The following is a 19,048-nucleotide window of genomic DNA, read 5'->3' on the forward strand; positions in this document are numbered from 1 at the left end:
TTTGTTTTTGTTTTTTTTAAATCTGTTTTTACCTGTTCTACTTTCAATTACTCTCTTAATTTTTACTTCTTAATTCATTTCTATTTCTCTTGGGTTTTGATGTCCTGTTATTGATTAGACACAGGCTTCGAACACATCTATTCATCTCCCCCCCCCCTTTTTTTTAAAGGTTTTAAAAGGACGTCTCCACCCGATTAATACTCTGCTTCAACCCGCTCTTCTATTATTCATTATACACTATTTTCTTTTATTTATACACTGTTTTCAAACCCTCTTTCTCCCTTCTTTTAAAAATCTTTCTCTCTATTTTTTTCTCTTTTTTCTTTATTTTTTTCCTAAGTTCTATTCCTAAATAGGCATTAGATAGATAAAATCCTTAAGATCCAAAATAGACAACTGATTCTCCATAAACCACAGTGCCAGAGAGGTATGAGCAAGATGAAGAAGCAGAGAAACCTTTCCCAATTAAAAGAACAAGAGAAATCCCCTGAAAGAAAGATCAATGAAATAGACATCGATAGCCTACTAGATCAAGATTTCAAAAAAGGAGTGATCAAATTGCTGAAGGAATTAAAAGAGATAGTGTTTAGAGATATAAAATATGTCAAAAATGAAATTGAAGCTATAAAGAAGAGCCAAGTAGAATGGGTAAACTCATTGACAGAGATGAGGAATGATCTAATAGCTGTGCAAAGCCGACTAGATAATGCAGAGGAACGAATTAGTGATCTAGAAGACAGGGCAAGAGAAAGCACCCATTCAGAAGAACTACAAGATAAGCAAATAAAAAATAATGAAAATAGCATAAGGGACCTATGGGATAATATAAAGCGTCCCAATCTTCGCATAATAGGAGTCCCAGAAGGGGAAGAAGGATCAAAGGGGATTGAAAAGGTTTTTGAAGAAATCATGACTGAAAACTTCCCAAACTTAAAGAAGGGATCAGATATCCAAGTACAGGAAGCTCAGAGGGTCCCAAACAGGAAGAACCCAAATAGACCCACACCTAGACATATCATAATCAAGATGGCCAGAGTCAAGGATAAAGAAATGATTCTAAAGGCAGCAAGAGAAAAGCAAAGAATAAGTTACAAGGGAACCCTCATAAGGCTCTCAGCTGATTTCTCTACACAAACACTACAGGCCAGAAGGGAGTGGCAAGATATATTCAAAGCCCTGAATGAAAAAAAGATGCAGCCTAGGATACTTTATCCAGCAAGGCTATCCTTTAGGATAGAAGGAGAAATAAAGAGTTTCACAGACAAAAAAAAGCTGCAGGAGTTTAGCAACACTAAACCCATGATAAAAGAAATACTGAAAGGTCTATTCTAAATAGAAAAGAAGCAGGATGCCACAGAAATGAGAAACTCACAACTGAAAAGGTGATAACTCATGAATTACAAATAAAGTAAACATAAAATTATAAAAGAAGACATACAAATCACTGAGAGTGGGAGAGGGAAATAGAGAATATATTTTTTTCTTTCTTTTTTAAATTTTTTTAACAGTAGGATGGGTTTGAGATCATGTTACTATCAGTTTAATAAAAACAGTTATAGTAATGGGCTAATAGATTTACAAAAAAGGGTAACCACAAGCCAAAAACTTACAAGGGAGTCACAAAAATTAAATAAAATCCATGATAATACAAAGGAAAATTACCAAACCACAAAAGGAAGAAGAAAGGAACAAAGAGGATATACCAATTCAACTGCAAAGATAAGTTCAAAATGGCAATAAACACACATCTATCATTAATTACTGTAAATGTTAATGGACTAAATGCTCCAGTCAAAAGACATAGAGTGGCAGACTGGATAATAAAGCAAGAACCTTCAATAGGCTGCACACAAGAGACCCACTTTAGGGAGAAGGACACATATAGATGGAGAGTGAAAGGATGGAAAAGGATATTCCATGCAAATGGAAAAGCCAAAAAAGCAGGTGTTGCAGTACTGATTCCAGACAAAATAGACTTTAAAACAAAGGCCATAAAGAAAGATAAAGAAGGACATTTTATAATGATTAAAGGAGTGATACAAGATGAAGATATTACACTCATTAATATATATGCACCCAATATAGGAGCACCTAAGTACATACAAGAATTACTAACAGAGATAAAGGGGGATATTGATGGGAATACAATCATAGTTGGAGATTTTAACACTGCATTAACATCACTACACAGATCTTCCAGACAGAAAATAAACAAGGCAACAGAGAAATTAAATACTACAATAGAAAAACTAGATTTGGTGGATATTTTCAGAGCATTACACTCCCCAAAAATAGGATATACATTCTTTTCAAGTGCACATGGAACATTTTCCAGGATCGATCATGTACTTGGGCACAAAAGAAACCTCAACAATTTTAAGAAGATAGAAATTATCTCAAGCATCTTTACTGACCACAATGCCATGAAACTGGAAATCAACAACAGAGAAACAAAGGAGAAAAAAAGGAAAGCATGGAGATTAAACAACATGTTATTGAAAAAACAATGGATCAATGAGGAAATCAAAGCTGAAATTAAAAAATACCTTGAGACAAATGATAATGAAAGCACAACCACTCAAAACCTATGGACACAGCAAAGGCAGTGCTAAGAGGGAAGTTTATAGCAATACAGGCCTTCCTCAAAAAAGAAGAACAATCTCAAATAAACAAGTTAACCCACCACCTGAATCAATTAGAAAAAGAAGAACAAAAAGCCCCAAAAAGCAGCAGAAGGAAGGAAATAATAAAGATCAGAGAGGAATTAAATACAATAGAGATTAACAAGACCATAGAAAAAATCAACCAAACCAAAAGCTGGTTTTTTGAAAAAGTAAATAAAATCGACAAAACTCTGGCCAAACTCACAAAGAAGAAACAATAGAGAGCACAAATTAGCAAAATAAGAAAGGAAAATGGAGAAATTACAACAAACAAAATAGAAATACAGAATATCATGCGAGAATATTATGAAAAACTATATGGAACCAAACTGGATAACCTAGAGGAGATGGACAAGTTTCTGGAAACATACTGTCCACCAAAACTGAATCAAGAAGAAACTGAACACTTGAACAATCCGATCATTAGAAAGAAAACAGAAATAGCAATTAAAAATCTTCCTACAAATAAAAGTCCAGGACCGGATGGCTTCACTGGGGAATTCTACCAAACATACAAAGAAGAACTCATACCAGTCCCTCTCAAACTCTTCCAGACGATTGAAAAGGAGGGAATACTCCCAAACTCATTCTATGAAGCCACCATCACCCTGATACCAAAACCAGGCAAAGGCACTACAAAAGAAGAGAATTATAGGCCAATATCACTGATGAACATAGACGCCAAAATCCTCACCAAAATTTTAGCAAATAGAATCCAACAACACATAAAAAAGATTATACATCATGACCAAGTGGGGTTCATCCCAGGGACACAAGGCTGGTTCAACATACGCAAATCAATCAATGTAATACATCACATCAACAAGAGAAAGGACAAAAACCACATGATCATCTCAATTGATGCAGAAAAAGCATTTGATAAAATTCAACACCCATTTATGATAAAAACCCTCGCCAAAGTGGGGATAGAGGGAACATATCTCAACATAATAAAAGCTATATATGACAAACCTACAGCCAACATAGTATTCAACGGTGAAAAACTCAAAAGCTTCCCACTAAAATCTGGGACAAGACAAGGATGCCCACTATCACCACTCCTATTCAACAGAGTCCTGGAAGTCCTAGCCACAGCAGTCAGGCAGGAGAAAGAAATAAAAGGGATCCAAATTGGAAAAGAAAAGGTAAAAGTGTCATTATATGCTGATGACATGTTACTATATATAGAAAACCCTAAAAGGTCCACACAAAAGCTACTAGAGCTGATTGAAGAATTCAGCAATGTAGCAGGTTACAAAATTAACATTCAAAAATCAGTTGCATTTCTTTACACTAACGATAAATCAACAGAAAAAGAAAGTAACGAAACAATCCCCTTTAAAATAGCACCCAAAGTAATAAAATATCTGGGAATAAATCTAACCAAGGAGGTGAAAGAATTATACACAGAAAACTATAAACCATTGATGAAGGAAATTAAAGAAGACTTTAAAAAATGGAAAGATATTCCATGCTCTTGGATTGGAAGAATCAATATTGTTAAAATGGTCACACTGCCCAAGGCAATCTACAGATTTAATGCAATCCCTATCCAATTACCCAGGACATATTTCACAGAACTAGAACAAATCATAATAAAATTTATATGGAATCATCAAAGACCTAGAATTGCCAAAGCATTACTGAAGAGAAAGAAAGAGGCTGGAGGAATAACTCTCCCAGACTTCAGACAATACTATAGAGCTACAGTCATCAAGACAGCATGGTATTGGTACCAAAACAGACATATAGACCAATGGAACAGAATAGAGAGCCCAGAAATGAACCCACAAACTTTTGGTCAACTCATCTTCGACAAAGGAGGCAAGAATATACAATGGAATAAAGACAGTCTCTTCAGCAAATGGTGCTGGGAAAACTGGACAGCAGCATGTAAAACAATGAAGCTAGAACACTCCCTTACACGATACACAAAAATCAACTCAAAATGGATTAAAGACTTAAACATAAGACAAGATACAATAAACCTCCTAGAGGAAAACATAGGCAAAACATTATCTGACATACATTTCAAAAATTTTCTCCTAGAAGAAATAAAAGCAAGAGTAAACAAATGGGACCTAATGAAACTTACAAGCTTCTGCACAGCAAAGGCAACCAGAAGTAAAACAAGAAGAAAACCTACGGAATGGGAGAAAATTTTTGCAAGTGAAACCGACAAAGGCTTGATCTCCAGAATATATAAGCAGCTCATAGGACTCAAGAAAAAAATAAATAACCCAATCCAAAAATGGGCAGAAGACCTAAACAAGCAATTCTCCAAGAAAGACATACAAATGATCAAAAAAGCACATGAAAAAATGCTCAATATCACTAATTATCAGAGAAATGCAAATCAAAACTACAATGAGGTATCACCTCACATCAGTCAGAATGGCCGTCATTCAAAAATCCACAAATGACAAATGCTGGAGAGGCTGTGGAGAAAGGGGAACCCTCCTACACTGCTGGTGGGAATGCAGTTTTGGTGCAGCCACTATGGAAAACAGTGTGGAGATTCCTCAAAAGACTAGGAATAGACTTACCATATGACCCAGGAATCCCACTCCTGGGCTTGTATCCAGAAGGAAATCTACTTCAGGATGACACCTGCACCCCAATGTTCATAGCACTATTTACAATAGCCAAAACATGGAAACAGCCTACATGTCCATCAACAGGTGACTGGATAAAGAAGAAGTGGTATATTTATACAATGGAATACCACTCAGCCATAAAACTGACAACATAATGCCATTTGCAGCAACATGGATGCTCCTGGAGAATGTCATTCTAAGTGAAGTAAGCCAGAAAGAGAAAGAAAAATACCATATGAGATCGCTCATATGTGGAATCTGAAAAACAAAAACAAACAAACAAAAACAAAGCATAAATACAGGACAGAAATAGACTCACAGACAGAGAATACAGACTTGTGGTTACCAGGGGGGTGGAGGGTGGGAAGGGATAGACTGGGATTTTAAAATTGTAGAATAGATAAACAAGATTACACTGTATAGCACAGGGAAATATACACAAAATGTTATGATAACTTACAGAGAAAAAAAATGTGACAATGAGTATGTATATGTCCATGAATGACTGAAAAATTGTGCCGAACACTGGAATTTGACACAACATTGTAAAATGATTATAAATCAATAAAAAATGTTAAAAAAAATAAAGTTGATGGGAAAAAAATGGAGCAACTAAATTCATGTTTTTAGGTGAAAACTTTCAAGATTATGTCTTGCTTCAAAGTTCTATTTACAATGTTAGTGCCAAGTCAATAACTTTTTATTTCATTCCTAGCTTAACAACGCTACCTGCTTTTCTGCCTCTCTCCAATTCTTTCTCCCCAGTTCCAAAGCAGGTTCCAAAGCCTTGAATTAATGGCAAAAACATGTACATAAAATGTAGAAGATAAAAATCATAATGATATATTTTTAAAAATTATTCCAGTTGCAAGATGTTACAATTAGGGTTAGCTAGGGGAAGGATATGCAGGATTTCTCTGTATTACTCCCTACAAATATATGTAAATATGTAATAATCTCAAAATAAAAACTTTAAAAAAATTAGAGGAAAGAGAGAATCACAAATACTAAACAGAAAAAGGAGAATAATATGAGAAACTTTATATCACTATATTTTAAAAGAAATAGTGAACTGACAGTATGTACAATTAGAATATGTGATTAAAAATTTAGCTACTAAAGGAATTAAATCTATAATTAAAAATTCCCCCAAATATTCTTTGCTAAGATGAATTTAGCAGTATCACTGAACTTTTAATGATGAAATAACACTATGTTATATAAATTTACTAAAAAAGCACAAAAAATAAAATTGAGTGAAAAACTACTTGTTTTATGAAGTCAAACATAATCTTGATACAAAATTCTGACATTAACATTGTAAGAAAGGAAAGTAATAAGCTAGTTTTAAGTGTAAAATAAATTTTAAAATGTATTAAAGGTATAATACATCAAAACCAAGTTTATACATTCAAGAAATGAAAGGTAATTTACTATAGTATTAGGATAAAGAAGAAACATTCCTAAGAGATACATATAAGTTATTTCATGGTATACCAAAAAAGAATATATAATAGGATTTTTCTTATATAATTAGTGTTAAATATTAAAAACTTAGAGAAAGCATAATACTTTATGTTAAAATCTTGAAAGTTTTATGTTTGAGATGATTTATCATTCAAGGATCCATATAAATATTTCTCCTCAAAAATTTAAAAGTGGTCACAGTCTGCATAGTACAAAAGATAAAAGAAAGAATGTTTAAGGAATAAAAAGGGAGAAAAAACTTTACTACTTAGAGATGTTATCAGTTTGTAGGTAGAAATAACCCTTCAAAAACTCTGTAGAAAAATATTATAATTAATAAGCAAAGTTATAGTGAACATTAAGATTAAATTTTCATTTCTAAATGATAGCAACAAGCGGGATAAAAGAATCTTTTAAAAGTTCCATTTAAGACAAGATATAAAATATCAGATACATAAGAACAATTATAAAAACATATTTTATATATATTTAAACAAAAATAGTACAGATTTCAAAGTCAGCAAAATGGCCCTGAACAAATAACAATTTATGTCCCAAAATAGCTTTCTGAGAACTCTAGAAAACAGTTAAGAACACCCAACAAAGAAGAAGCTGACTTCAAACTGGCAGGAAATTAGTGGCATTTTGCTCACCCTTGCCCCACCTTCTTAATGTTGCACGTATGTGTGACGTGGAGTGAACGGCTCAATTTTCAACTTATACTTCGGGACAGAAAGAAAAGGAGAAAACTTTCTTCTCACATTCTGGCCTGTCTAGGGTTTGGTTGAGGGATTTACTTCTGTCCTGCTTGACTAAGAACAGTGATGTGAGTGGTGGCAGAGTTTAGATATCAGATTGGAGGCTGCTGAAAGCAGTGAAGGGTATTGTGACATACTGGAGCTACATGTAGTCTACAGTTCCGTTGGAATCTTGGGGCATGAGATTATGGGCAGAGGAATACGACAGAAATCTAAGATAACCAGGAGAAGCCAGGGGTGAGACCCTTAAAAGTAGCTGTACAGATGGGGAACTGAAAAAAAAAAAAAAAAAAGCACATCCAAAGGCCCAGAGAAGATGCATCCATCATTCCTAAAATACATCTGAAAGGACCTGGAGCCTTTAAATTGGGCTAATTAGTGAAGGTCTTCCTCTATTCAAAGATATTCCATTAAAAAGTGGAGAAATGGCTGCTTTTTCAAATTCTCAAATCTCAGTAAAAATCACAGGTACACAAAGAAACAGGGAAAAGGAGCCCATTCAAGGGAACAAAATAAACCTCCAGAAACTAACCCTAGAGCAATTCAGACTTCTAACCAACTAGACAAAGACTTGAAAATACTTCCTTAAGTTTACTCAATAACCAAAACAAAAATTTAGACAGACAAGTAAGCAAAATTAGGAAATGATTCATGAACAAAATGAGAATATCAAAAAGAGACACAAATAGTAAAAAAAGAACTCTGGAGCTGTAAAATACAGTAAATGAATTGAAAAATGTATTAAAAGTGTTCAACATCAGACTTGATCAACAGAAGAGAAAATATTTAGTGGACCTGGAGATACATCATTTGAAATTATCAAGTCAGAGGAGCAAAAAATAATAATAATAAAGAAAAGTGAAAAGAGCCTAAGGCATTTACGGGACACTATCAAAGGGAACAACATACATAGTATGGGAAACCCAAAAAAGGAAGAAGAGAGAAAAAGGAGCAGAGAGCTTTTTTGAAGAACTGAACACTTAAAAGTGGTCAAGTTGGTAAATTTTACATTGTGTTTTATCACACCAAAAACTTAGGGAAAAAATGAACAGATACCTGCTATACAAAGCAACATGAATGAATTTCACAAAACTATTATTTAGTAAATGAAAGCAAGACATTAAGAACACATACATTAAGACTCTATTTATATAATGATCAAATTTGACAATTAAAACTATCATACTTAAGAATTCTTGTACCGGCAAAACAGTAAAGGAGTGTTAAGGAAGCGATTACTGTAAAACTCTTGTGATTCCTCTTAGATGAAAAGAGAATAGTTAGGAGGGGGCTTGAGAGGCTCTTCATGGATGCTGGCAATGCTACTGCTACTTTTTATTTTTAGTCTGAGTGACACATTGCTGATTGCTTTATAATTTATTGCTCAGCAGTTTCAATTTTGTACCATTTTCTGTATGTGTGTCTGTCTTGGATGGTCTCTTGGCAACTCTCCATCACTTTATTCTCTTCTAAATTTTGTCAATGAGAATATCACAAAATGTGTCTACCAGGAGGGAAGAAGGGGTTACTGAGGCAGTTACAGATATGAATTGCAGAGCTGGCTACATAGAAAACTGCTCACTTTTGTGGCCCAAACGAGAAAGTTTGTGAGGACTGCCTAAATATTCTTATAAATTGCAGCAACTTTCTACAGGTTTGTTGAGAACATCTGTCTTCAGTCTGCTGGCCACTTCTGACCTTTGATATTCTTGGAATATATGGAGAGGCTTCTACATTCTAAAAGGAACTTCGATTCTGTGTCTGTATTTGTATCTATAACTACATCTGTATTCATATATATCTACGTATATCAGGGTTGCATATGAGTTATATTTCACATTAAAACATGTTGAAATGTTTGGAGGCTGCTATTAACAATACTATGTTGTATATCTGAAATTTGCTAGGAGAACAGATCTTCAAGTTCTCATTACAAGAAAAAAATTTGTAACTATGTGAGGTGATGTGTGTTAATGAAGCTAACCAGTAATCATTTAACAATATATACATATATCAAATCATTCTGTTATGCACCTTAAATTTGTATAGTGTTGTATGTCAATTACATCTCGATAAATCTAGAAAAAAGTGAGAAGTATAATACTATCATGATTTTCTAACACTCAACCATCTTAATTCATTTTGACCACCTTGTGACACACAATGGGCACTTGTTATATACTGTCACTTGCCAAAATGCAAAGTACTCTGGAACTCATTAATTTAAACAATAAAGGTATGTAATCTGGTGTTATAAAACCACCACGAGAAAGAACACCTACTACCACTTTTTAAAAATTATTTCTGTTGTGAGACTATATAGCTTGAAGAGATGCACTTTAGAAGTCTTTTTTATATTAATAGTGGCAAAGGCTATTATTGCAGGCAAGGGCTGTTATTGTAGGACAACTAAAACAGCAGAAATCAAATCTTCACTCAGTGCTTGATATGCAGGCCAGGTACACAGTGCAAGGTTATGTAGGTTCTTTCTGGCTTCTGAAAACTATTTCAAAGGTTGTTCTCTCTTGCTAGTATGTAAAAGTTTGAGAATTTGCTGTCTTCATACTTTCCGCACCAAAGCCAGCATTACAAGGAATGGAACACAACTTTCATCAGTAGTTAGGATGAGTTTAACTTGTAATCTACTAGGTATTTGCCATAAATATGTAATAGGTTACCATTGAAAATAGAATGTTTCCTTTTTTACTCAATTTAGACTTTCAAACTATAACTAATAAAGACATATTCGTAAGATCATTAAATAATGATTAAAAATCAAAGAGTCTGAGAGTTAAGTCTATTTAATAAATAAAAATTCACAATGGGAGTTGAAATAAAAATTCAACTCAAAAGATAGTATTTAATCTCGGCAGATATTTTCACTTTATAAAATGAATTAATCAAGTTGATGTCCTTTTTTAATATTGTGGGAGTAAATTTCCTGTTTTATTACAATCCTGGGAATGAGAATCTTAAAGCTTTCATTAACTTCTAGAAGAAAATACATTTAATCAAAAGTTTATATGTTTCTATGTGATACATATGATGACATTAAAAATTTTAACTGTCAGATACTAAAGTTGTACATGAATATATTTACATATATATATATAATTTTGAAACATTTTATTCATTCCAGGTTAGAAAGATGGGAAGATACAGGGAAAAAAAGTATTTGAATTTTGAGTATCAGAAGTAGTTACTAGTAATCATTTTTAAATTTCTATTTTAGTAACTGAAACATTTACTTTAGAGCTTTTCAGGTTATATTTAAAAAATCTAATCCCATTTAATTTTTTATTATAAAGTCCCTTGAATTATAACCAAAACTAGTAACCCATTTAAACTCAGGCTCCCTTCCTAAACTTCTCAGTAGAGGAAACAACAAAAAAAACAACAGAACCCACCAGCATATACTTAAGGGATAACTTGAGTTTTCCTTTCTTTTGAAATATATTTTTCACAAGTTTTACAAAGCCTTGTGAAGTGGCTGTCATTTGAACTCTGTTTCTTTATCCTTTGGTACCAGTGCCTGGAGAAAGAGCTTCAAAAATGATAAAAATAAAATAAAATAAAATATTCTCCCAAAGATTTGATATTTTTAAATACTCTCAGTTCTCTCAAGGTTACAAATTATAGTTTCAACATGCAGTCACTGTCTTCTACTCTCATAAATATCCTCAAATATTGATACACTAAATACAAATTAAAAAATTCTAGTTGTGTTTTAAAATTTTTTTCGTAATTAGTTTTTATGGACTGTGCCATCCTTTTGTTGTATTACGTGGCAGCTAGCAACATTTTAGGGTTTTGTAATTAATTGTTGAAATTCCATATACATATATATTTAATGAAAAGAGACATGTTTCGTCATCAAAAGCGCTTATAAAGAACTTGTTATGTTTACGCGAGGAAATAACAGTTAATAATATATTGTAACGTTTTGCTATGTCTTCACCCTCAATTTGATAAATTTACCTCATGGAATGAGCACCTGAGCGCACCTGAGGGTCCTGCTGTGTTGGGGTGTGTCTCACCGGGACACCCCTCTTTCCAGCCTCCTACCTCCTTTCCAGTCACAACCTCGAGGACAATCTTCTTGGCCTTCTCTGTCTCAGGCACCAGACAGTCTGTTTTTTTTCTGTCAAGCGGCCCTGCGCTCCCGGCCTCGGCGCTTGGAGGCCGCCCGATCGGCTGGTCACAGGCCCCCAGAGGCCCCCTCACCCCCCGCCTCTCTCGGGCTCTGTCTCCACCGCGACCCCCACTCCAGGGAGCTGGCTGAGCCTGAGGGTGAAAATGCCGTACCAGCGAGGTGGCCTGCCCTCTTCCAGAAAGTACAGAAGCCATCCAAAGACAAGTGCAGGACAGCCCTGGACGCTTGGCAAGCCCCCCACGGCCCGCCTGGCCCCGCCCTCTCCCCGCGGCCCTGTGGGAGCTACCTGGCCCCGCCCCCTCCCGCGGCCCTGTGGAGCTGCCCGCCTGGCCCCGCCCCCTCCACCTCGGCTTCCGGCTTCCGGGAGCGCCGGTCTAGGTGAGCGGGTGGAAGGAATCTCCAAGGTAGGTAACCACCTGACTAACCTCTCAGCCTGCTGACCGCAGGTTGGGCAGGGCGGATATCTCTTCCAAAGGCTCGTCCTCGAGCAGGACTAGAGACTCTGGAGCTCAGGGGCCTTTGAGGGGCGCCTCTACATTTCCCTGGTGTCAGGACTTCTGCTTGAGCCTTTCTGCCTGCAACCACCAGGCAGCTTTTAACCACCCTGGGGCCCCTCCCAGGCCAGGGCCCAAATGGGAACAATAAAGCTTCTGCCGCAAAATAAACAAACAAGCTTTAGAAAGGGCCCGTGCATCTTTCCAGAAAAAAAAAAAAGTTTTATTCTCCCTTAGATTTACCACATTCCCCCCTTCCCTTCCCCTATTAAGATGATATATAAGCTCTTAAATCTCACCACTTTTTTCGAGTACTTTTCTTTTTTTCCTGTGAAACTCTCTGTGCATGCAATTTTAAAAATAATAAATTTGAGCATCTGTTCTCCTGTTAATTTGCTTGTTGCTTATTTCTTAGAGTTAGCTTTGGACTGAAGGGTAGCAGAGTGTACCACCCCAAGATATGTGATTTTGGCACAAGAATTATTTTGAGCTGATGACGCAAGAAAAGCTCCCACCTTCCCTTATTTCCTTTAAAGCAGGACGTACATTTTCACAGCCATTCCTTCTCCCATTTCGACCAAAAAGGACAAAAGTTAATCACCCCATTAGTATCGGCCTGGAGAAAGGACCAGAGGAATCTGCATAACAAACTTTACTAAATACCCTTTATTTCAACCCCTAGAAGCCTAAAACTTCTTACCTCTTGTCATTTCTCCACAAATTCATTCTTTGTTGAAGATGCTATATAAACTGGAATTCTAAATTGTCTCTTTGAATTACTCATGTTTCCTTGGATATCTCCCATATATACATGAGGTATTCATGTTAATAAACTTCTACTTGTTTTTCTCTTGGAAACCTGTCTTTATTACAGTGGTCTCAGCCAAAAACTCAGAAGGGTAGAAAGAAAATTGTTTTTTCTCCCCTGTAGAACCCAGAAGGATAGAGGAAAACTCTTTTTCCCTTATACTTTCTATGTATAAAGAGATAAAAACTAAGTTTAGGCCATAGCTGTTCTTTTAAGATGCACAAATCATCTAACTCTAATTTAATCAACATGTGATTTAAGAAAAAGCTAATTAATGGAGATCTGAAGAGTAGGCCCTGTGAAGGAAAACAAAACCCAAACCAAACCAACACAAAAGAAAAAGATACAGTGGTAAAAGGAAATCTAAAATCTAGATCTTTTAATCTTGCTCAACACATAAATGCCTACAGACACAAACACACATGCAGGCATGTGTGCATACACAGAGATGCACATATTAAAATAAGTAAAATTGTTTCAGTATGTGGCATGAGGCATTTCTGGAAACTTTCACTCTGATAAATATTAGCCAATTAAGAAACATAGAATTTTAGATTTTTATTTTTTATTTGCCTGCTTACTGGTAGTAGTAAATATTTTATTAATTTCTCAGACCCTTTATTCATAACTTTTTAAATACATAATCATTTTGCAGGAGAAGAGTAATAGTAGGCAATATATAAAAATGCTGGGAATATTGGAATTCTGATTAAGTTTCTTGCCTAACTGAAGTATAATAAGAAACAAACTAATTATTTTTTGTTATTCAAACAATAGCACCAAAAACATTTTGCTAAAGTTATCTTAATGTGTTAATTTTCTAATGCAGCGATAGCAAAGCACCACAAACTGGGTGGATACACAATTTATTGTCTAACAGTTCTGGAAGATAGAAGTCTGAAATCAAAGTGTCAGCAGTGTTGGTTACTTCTGACAACTGTATGAGAGAATTTACTCCATGTCTTTCTAGTGTTGGTGGTTTGCTGACAGTCTTTGTCATTCTTTGACATGTAGATGCATCACTACAGTCTGTGCCTTCATCTTTGCGTGGAGTTCTCCCTGTGTGCATCTATTTCGAGTGTCCAAATTTCTCCTTTTTATAAATACACAGTCACGTTGGATTAGCACCCACTCTAATCACTTCATCTTAATCATCTACAAAGATGCTATTTCAAGAAAATTTTACAATTACAGTTACTGGAAAGTTAGAACTTCATCTTTAAGGGGAATGTAATTCAACCCATAACACTTAGCAACTCTGGCATCATTAACACAGGTAAAGTTGTATTAACTCGGAAGAAATAAAAAGGGAAAGAAACACAAACATCCCAGTTAGATAATTGGGGCTCATGTTTCTTTACAAATATTTATAACTAATTTATTTCTGATACAAAAACTATATTTTATCAATTCAAAGATATACTTTTTACATTTTAAAATGTATTATATCATAATGGATATTAAAAATTGGTGACAATTTCTAATGATAATTGCAAGCTTTTTCAGTTTATTAATGATAACTAAAATAATACGTCTTAAACTAGATAACATTGTAGATCCCATGATATATGACAATGTGTTTTCTTTTGCAGTATAAGTTAAACCTGAATCACCATTATGTTTAACTCCTATTTAACCAGGTCAAACCTATATTCTCTCTTTGCCCAGCTTTTTTTTTAACAACATTTAGCACTCTTAGAGAAGTCATATTCTTTCAACAGAGAACATGAAGTCAGAAATCTACACGTAAGTTTGTGCATCACATAATATTTTGATTGAAACAACCTTTAATCAACCAAATATATGATCATTGATTGTAACTAAAATCTCTAAATGCATTAACCATATCTTTTTCTCTTGGTTCCAAATCCCCAGTCACCTTTTTAATTTTAATATTGTTAGACGGGATTAAGTTTCACTATGTTCAATCCTTTGTGGATTGTTAGTACCAAATTATATCATAATTCAGCCCTTTTGCAAAATCTTCCTTAAAAAGTTTGCAGATTGCTTTTTTTTAAGAATTGTACTCATTATTTGAATTATGTGCACTATGAAAGCTATGTAAAATGCAAAGACATGGACATTGTGACCATTTTTATATGATTCTGTATATTAAACATATACATTTTGTTCTCAAATTCTCTTCTCAAAAATATTTTATTTGTCTTACAGTATTTGGAAATACAACATTTTCCTCAGTTAAATAACCTGTCACTATCATGTTAACCATGTGTTGACCATCTGCCATGTTTCAGTTTCAAATCAGATTGGTGAATAATTATTTCCACAAGCACAATTCCTTTGAGAGGGAAGCTTAGGCAAGGCACATGGAGTTACAATTTTCACTATATTCATTAGCATTAATATTCATTCACAAACACATACATGTACTTATTTTATCTTGTTCTGGTAGATTAACACCCTAAGAGGATTGAGTAATGAAAGGGTTGGCGCATATTTAGTCAATACATTTCTCTCAGGGACACTCTGTTCGTTGTTAAATGAAGAACAATGAGACCAAGGACACTCTATTTTTTTGGTTTATTTTTATGTTTGTGGAGGGTCTTGCTATGGTTGACTAATGTTCTGCTGTAGTACCATTTTTATATGGGGCTGAAATTTTAATTAGTCCTTTGAGTTTTAGTCAGTTGTCTTTTGGCGACTCACTGCACATGTCTTCAGTCACTTTCTTTGACACCAACTTATGTCTTGATACTCTCTTTCCTAATTAATCCACTTGCATAGCTTTAAATGTAAAAGCTCTATAAAACATTTTTGGAGTGTCTTAAAATTTGTCTTTTTGTTATTATGACTATTTGCTTTTAACCTTTGCTGAATACAGCTCAACTGTATCATGCTTCATCAACATTATTCAGTTAAATATTATTTTGTGTAATCAACTATATTATTATGCTTGTTTATAAAATTTTACTTTGTTAATATAGATTAACCCATAATGTCTCACATAAGGAAGACACTTAAAGCACTTTATAAACAATAGTCTGACTATTGATAGCAATAAATTTGAGAAATATTATTATTACAATCTTTAATGTAAGAAAACTGAGAATTATAACTTGAAATTGACAATTTTTGGTTTACTGGAAGTTGTATGAGTACAAGAAGTTAATTATTAGCCTGCGGTTTAAAAAGTTTCTTGAGGTTATTGGTATGATTCGCTCCCTAAGAAAAATAGAGGCTATTTAGTCAGTTACAATATGAAATGGTACAATAATTGACATACCATTCTATCGTTTGTTGAGTACTTCTCAAGAGAAAGATATGAATCTTCTAAGGGACATAATTAGCATTGTGGGTCTCCAACCTGGAAGTAAATAAGCCCCTAAAAAGTAAGATGCATGTCTGCCATTTACAGTCTTATTGGAGATGCTCCAGTCAGAGCTAGTCTGATTCTGATGCACAGGGGAGGAGGACACACACACACACACACACACACACACACACACACACACACACACGAGATCTAAGACCTAATCTAAGAAGGGATAGCTGCAGACAGTACTTCACTTATTTAGATGACACCTCTTGAAACCAAACTGTACCCAGAGGCTTTCTTTGAAATAACCTATAAATAAACTAAACATAGGAATAGCCATGCCATGGTCCAAGACAGGGAAATACATACTGAGCAAGAATATCTGAAACATGATTATATCCTGCTAGGGACAGGGATAAGAAGAAGGAGGAATTGGAAACATACCACTTTTTTCTCTATTTTTGCCATAAAACCCAGCTAACAAATTATTAGTCTTTTTAATCTTTTTTTATCCCTTCAAGTGAGTATTAGGGTTCTCCAGAGGAAAAGAGCCAGAGGCAAGACAGACAGACAGACAGACAGATAGATAGATATTTATATTAAATACATACATTTATATGATTGTGGGGGTTGAGGGTTAGTAGTTGGCAAGTCTAAAATCTGTAGAGCAGACGAGACTCTTGACTAGGAGCTGACACTGCAATCTTGAAGAAGAAGAAATCCTTTTTAAAAAATTAGGGCTTATTTTGAAAAATCTGAGTTTAACTCAAATATATGCTAATACCTTCCAAAAGTATATTAAATAAGACCCCAGGGCTAAGTAGGTGTGTTCCTGGATTACGAATGTGGTAGACTGAGCTATGTCAATGTTGCTTAAAGTTCCTTCATTTGTGGTTTCCTCTCATTTCCTTTCCTTTTCCTCTAAGACATTTCATTTACTATGGACCCAAATGATCAGGAGCAAGTCACAAACCTGACCAAAGTCTTAGGAATTTTAATAGCTGAGGATACTTTTATCCTGGTGGTTTCTTGAATGGGGAAAATCAGTTATATGTTATCCTCTTTGAAACTCAGTTTTTCTCCAAGGCCTTTCAACTAATTGAATGATACCCACCATTATTGAAGATAATCTACTTACAGTCAATTGACTACAGGTGTTATCCACATCCACAAGATACCTTCACAACACCTGGATTAAAGTCCCATAGAATAACTGGGTACTACAATTTAGCCAACTTGACACGGAAAACTAACCATCACAGTTCACACCTTGTCAACTTATCATTCATACACATATCCGTAAACATACTTAATCTCCAAATAAGGACAATAACAAAGTCATACTTCCACCTAACATGACATACTTCTGCATTCAACAAAAAACTTGTTAACCCTTCCCCTAGAAGTGGATGCAAAGTTTTTGGGTAATATTCACTCTTCTTTATAATACTGTAACTCAAATAATATGACATAAAGTTAAATATTATTAGTACATCTTATTTAAATAAGTAGATAAGAGAAGGAATAAAATATTTGAAATATATACTATACATGGATGTTCATAGCAAAATAAGGAAAAACTACTCATAAAGATACAGAATATCAGTCCTCATTTCCTCAGTTGGTCACCTCATTGTAGCTGATATTTAACGTTATTCTACTACCCATTCCATTTGCACTTGGTTCTCAACAAGCACCTCAATTGGTCTTAGCTCTTTGCTTGTTGGGGTGACCCAAACCTTTATTACTCAAGGATCTGGTCCATTAGTAATCCTGCTAGGGTTGGGTTACCACAGTTTTCCATTGCCTTAATTACAGGATATGGTAGTATTAAGATACACCCTAAGAGCTCCCTTATGTTCCAGACATACTCTTCCTTACCTCCATTGTGTAACAGCAACCCAATTCCTCTGGATACTCAGGATCAATCACCCAAGGCATTACTGTAACTCCATTTTTCTCCTGATTCAGAGGCATGAGGATCTCAAAGTAACCAAGTGGCTGTCTTAACTGCTAATTCAATAGAGTCACTGTGTGTCTCCTCATGGAAGCATTCCTACCATTGATACTAGGATCTCTAGATCAGCAGAACATAAAGTTGCAGGGACAGGAAACAAAATTTTTGCTAGTGGATCATAAAGAGTAATAGTGCTTCTTCTACCATTTCTACCTCTTGACTACTAGACTGCAAAATCCTGGTTATGGCAAAAAGAGTATGGCAAAAAGTTTCATTGCTTCTGTAAAACAAGGTTAACAATTAGTTATCTTGATGGATTGTTACACAAATAAGAACAAATATATTTATATCAATGAACATATAGAATATTATGAAATATACTGTCTTAAATAATATTAAATAATATACTATCTTAAATAATGTGTTTCTTATAAGGCAAATTTTATTTAACTTACTGCAAGTAGATTCTATAGCCTGTTGCATCTTTCCTTGGAAAAGACTCTATTTCAAATAAGTAGTGAATTCATTAACAGTATCATTTTATTGTTATATATTAGTATTATTTTAAAATTTAGCTTATTCATGGATGAGATATTTTAAGGCAAACATATCTATACACATATATGTATAAATATAGCACTATGCATTTTACAGTTGCAGTCACATCATGATCAGTTAACCCTGTTAAGGAGACCCATTTCTTCTCATGAATAAGAACTAGACATTTTTACTTAGGCTCACTGGAACATACTTAACTAGACAAATTACTTTGAGAATATTTCTACACAATACATATAAAGAACTTCTTATTGAAAAAAATACATTAATATGGTATAAATGATTTTATTCTCAAGTGTGTATGGTGTTAAAAGGA

General features: G+C 34.5%; 1 long non-coding RNA gene across 5 annotated transcripts in view; it reads right to left on the reverse strand.

Annotated features, from left to right (window-relative positions):
- Nucleotides 1–7,601, reverse strand: part of LOC140698273 (uncharacterized) — a 41,633-nt gene extending 34,032 nt beyond the window's left edge. For all 5 annotated transcript variants that reach the window (XR_012075933.1, XR_012075931.1, XR_012075932.1 and 2 more), the window contains exon 1: nt 7,392–7,601. This is a non-coding gene — a long non-coding RNA (uncharacterized lncRNA). The remainder of the gene's footprint in view (nt 1–7,391) is intronic.
- Nucleotides 7,602–19,048: the final 11,447 nt, after the last annotated feature.

This window comes from Vicugna pacos, chromosome 9 (assembly GCF_048564905.1).
Source record: "Vicugna pacos chromosome 9, VicPac4, whole genome shotgun sequence".
NCBI lineage: Eukaryota > Metazoa > Chordata > Mammalia > Artiodactyla > Camelidae > Vicugna > Vicugna pacos.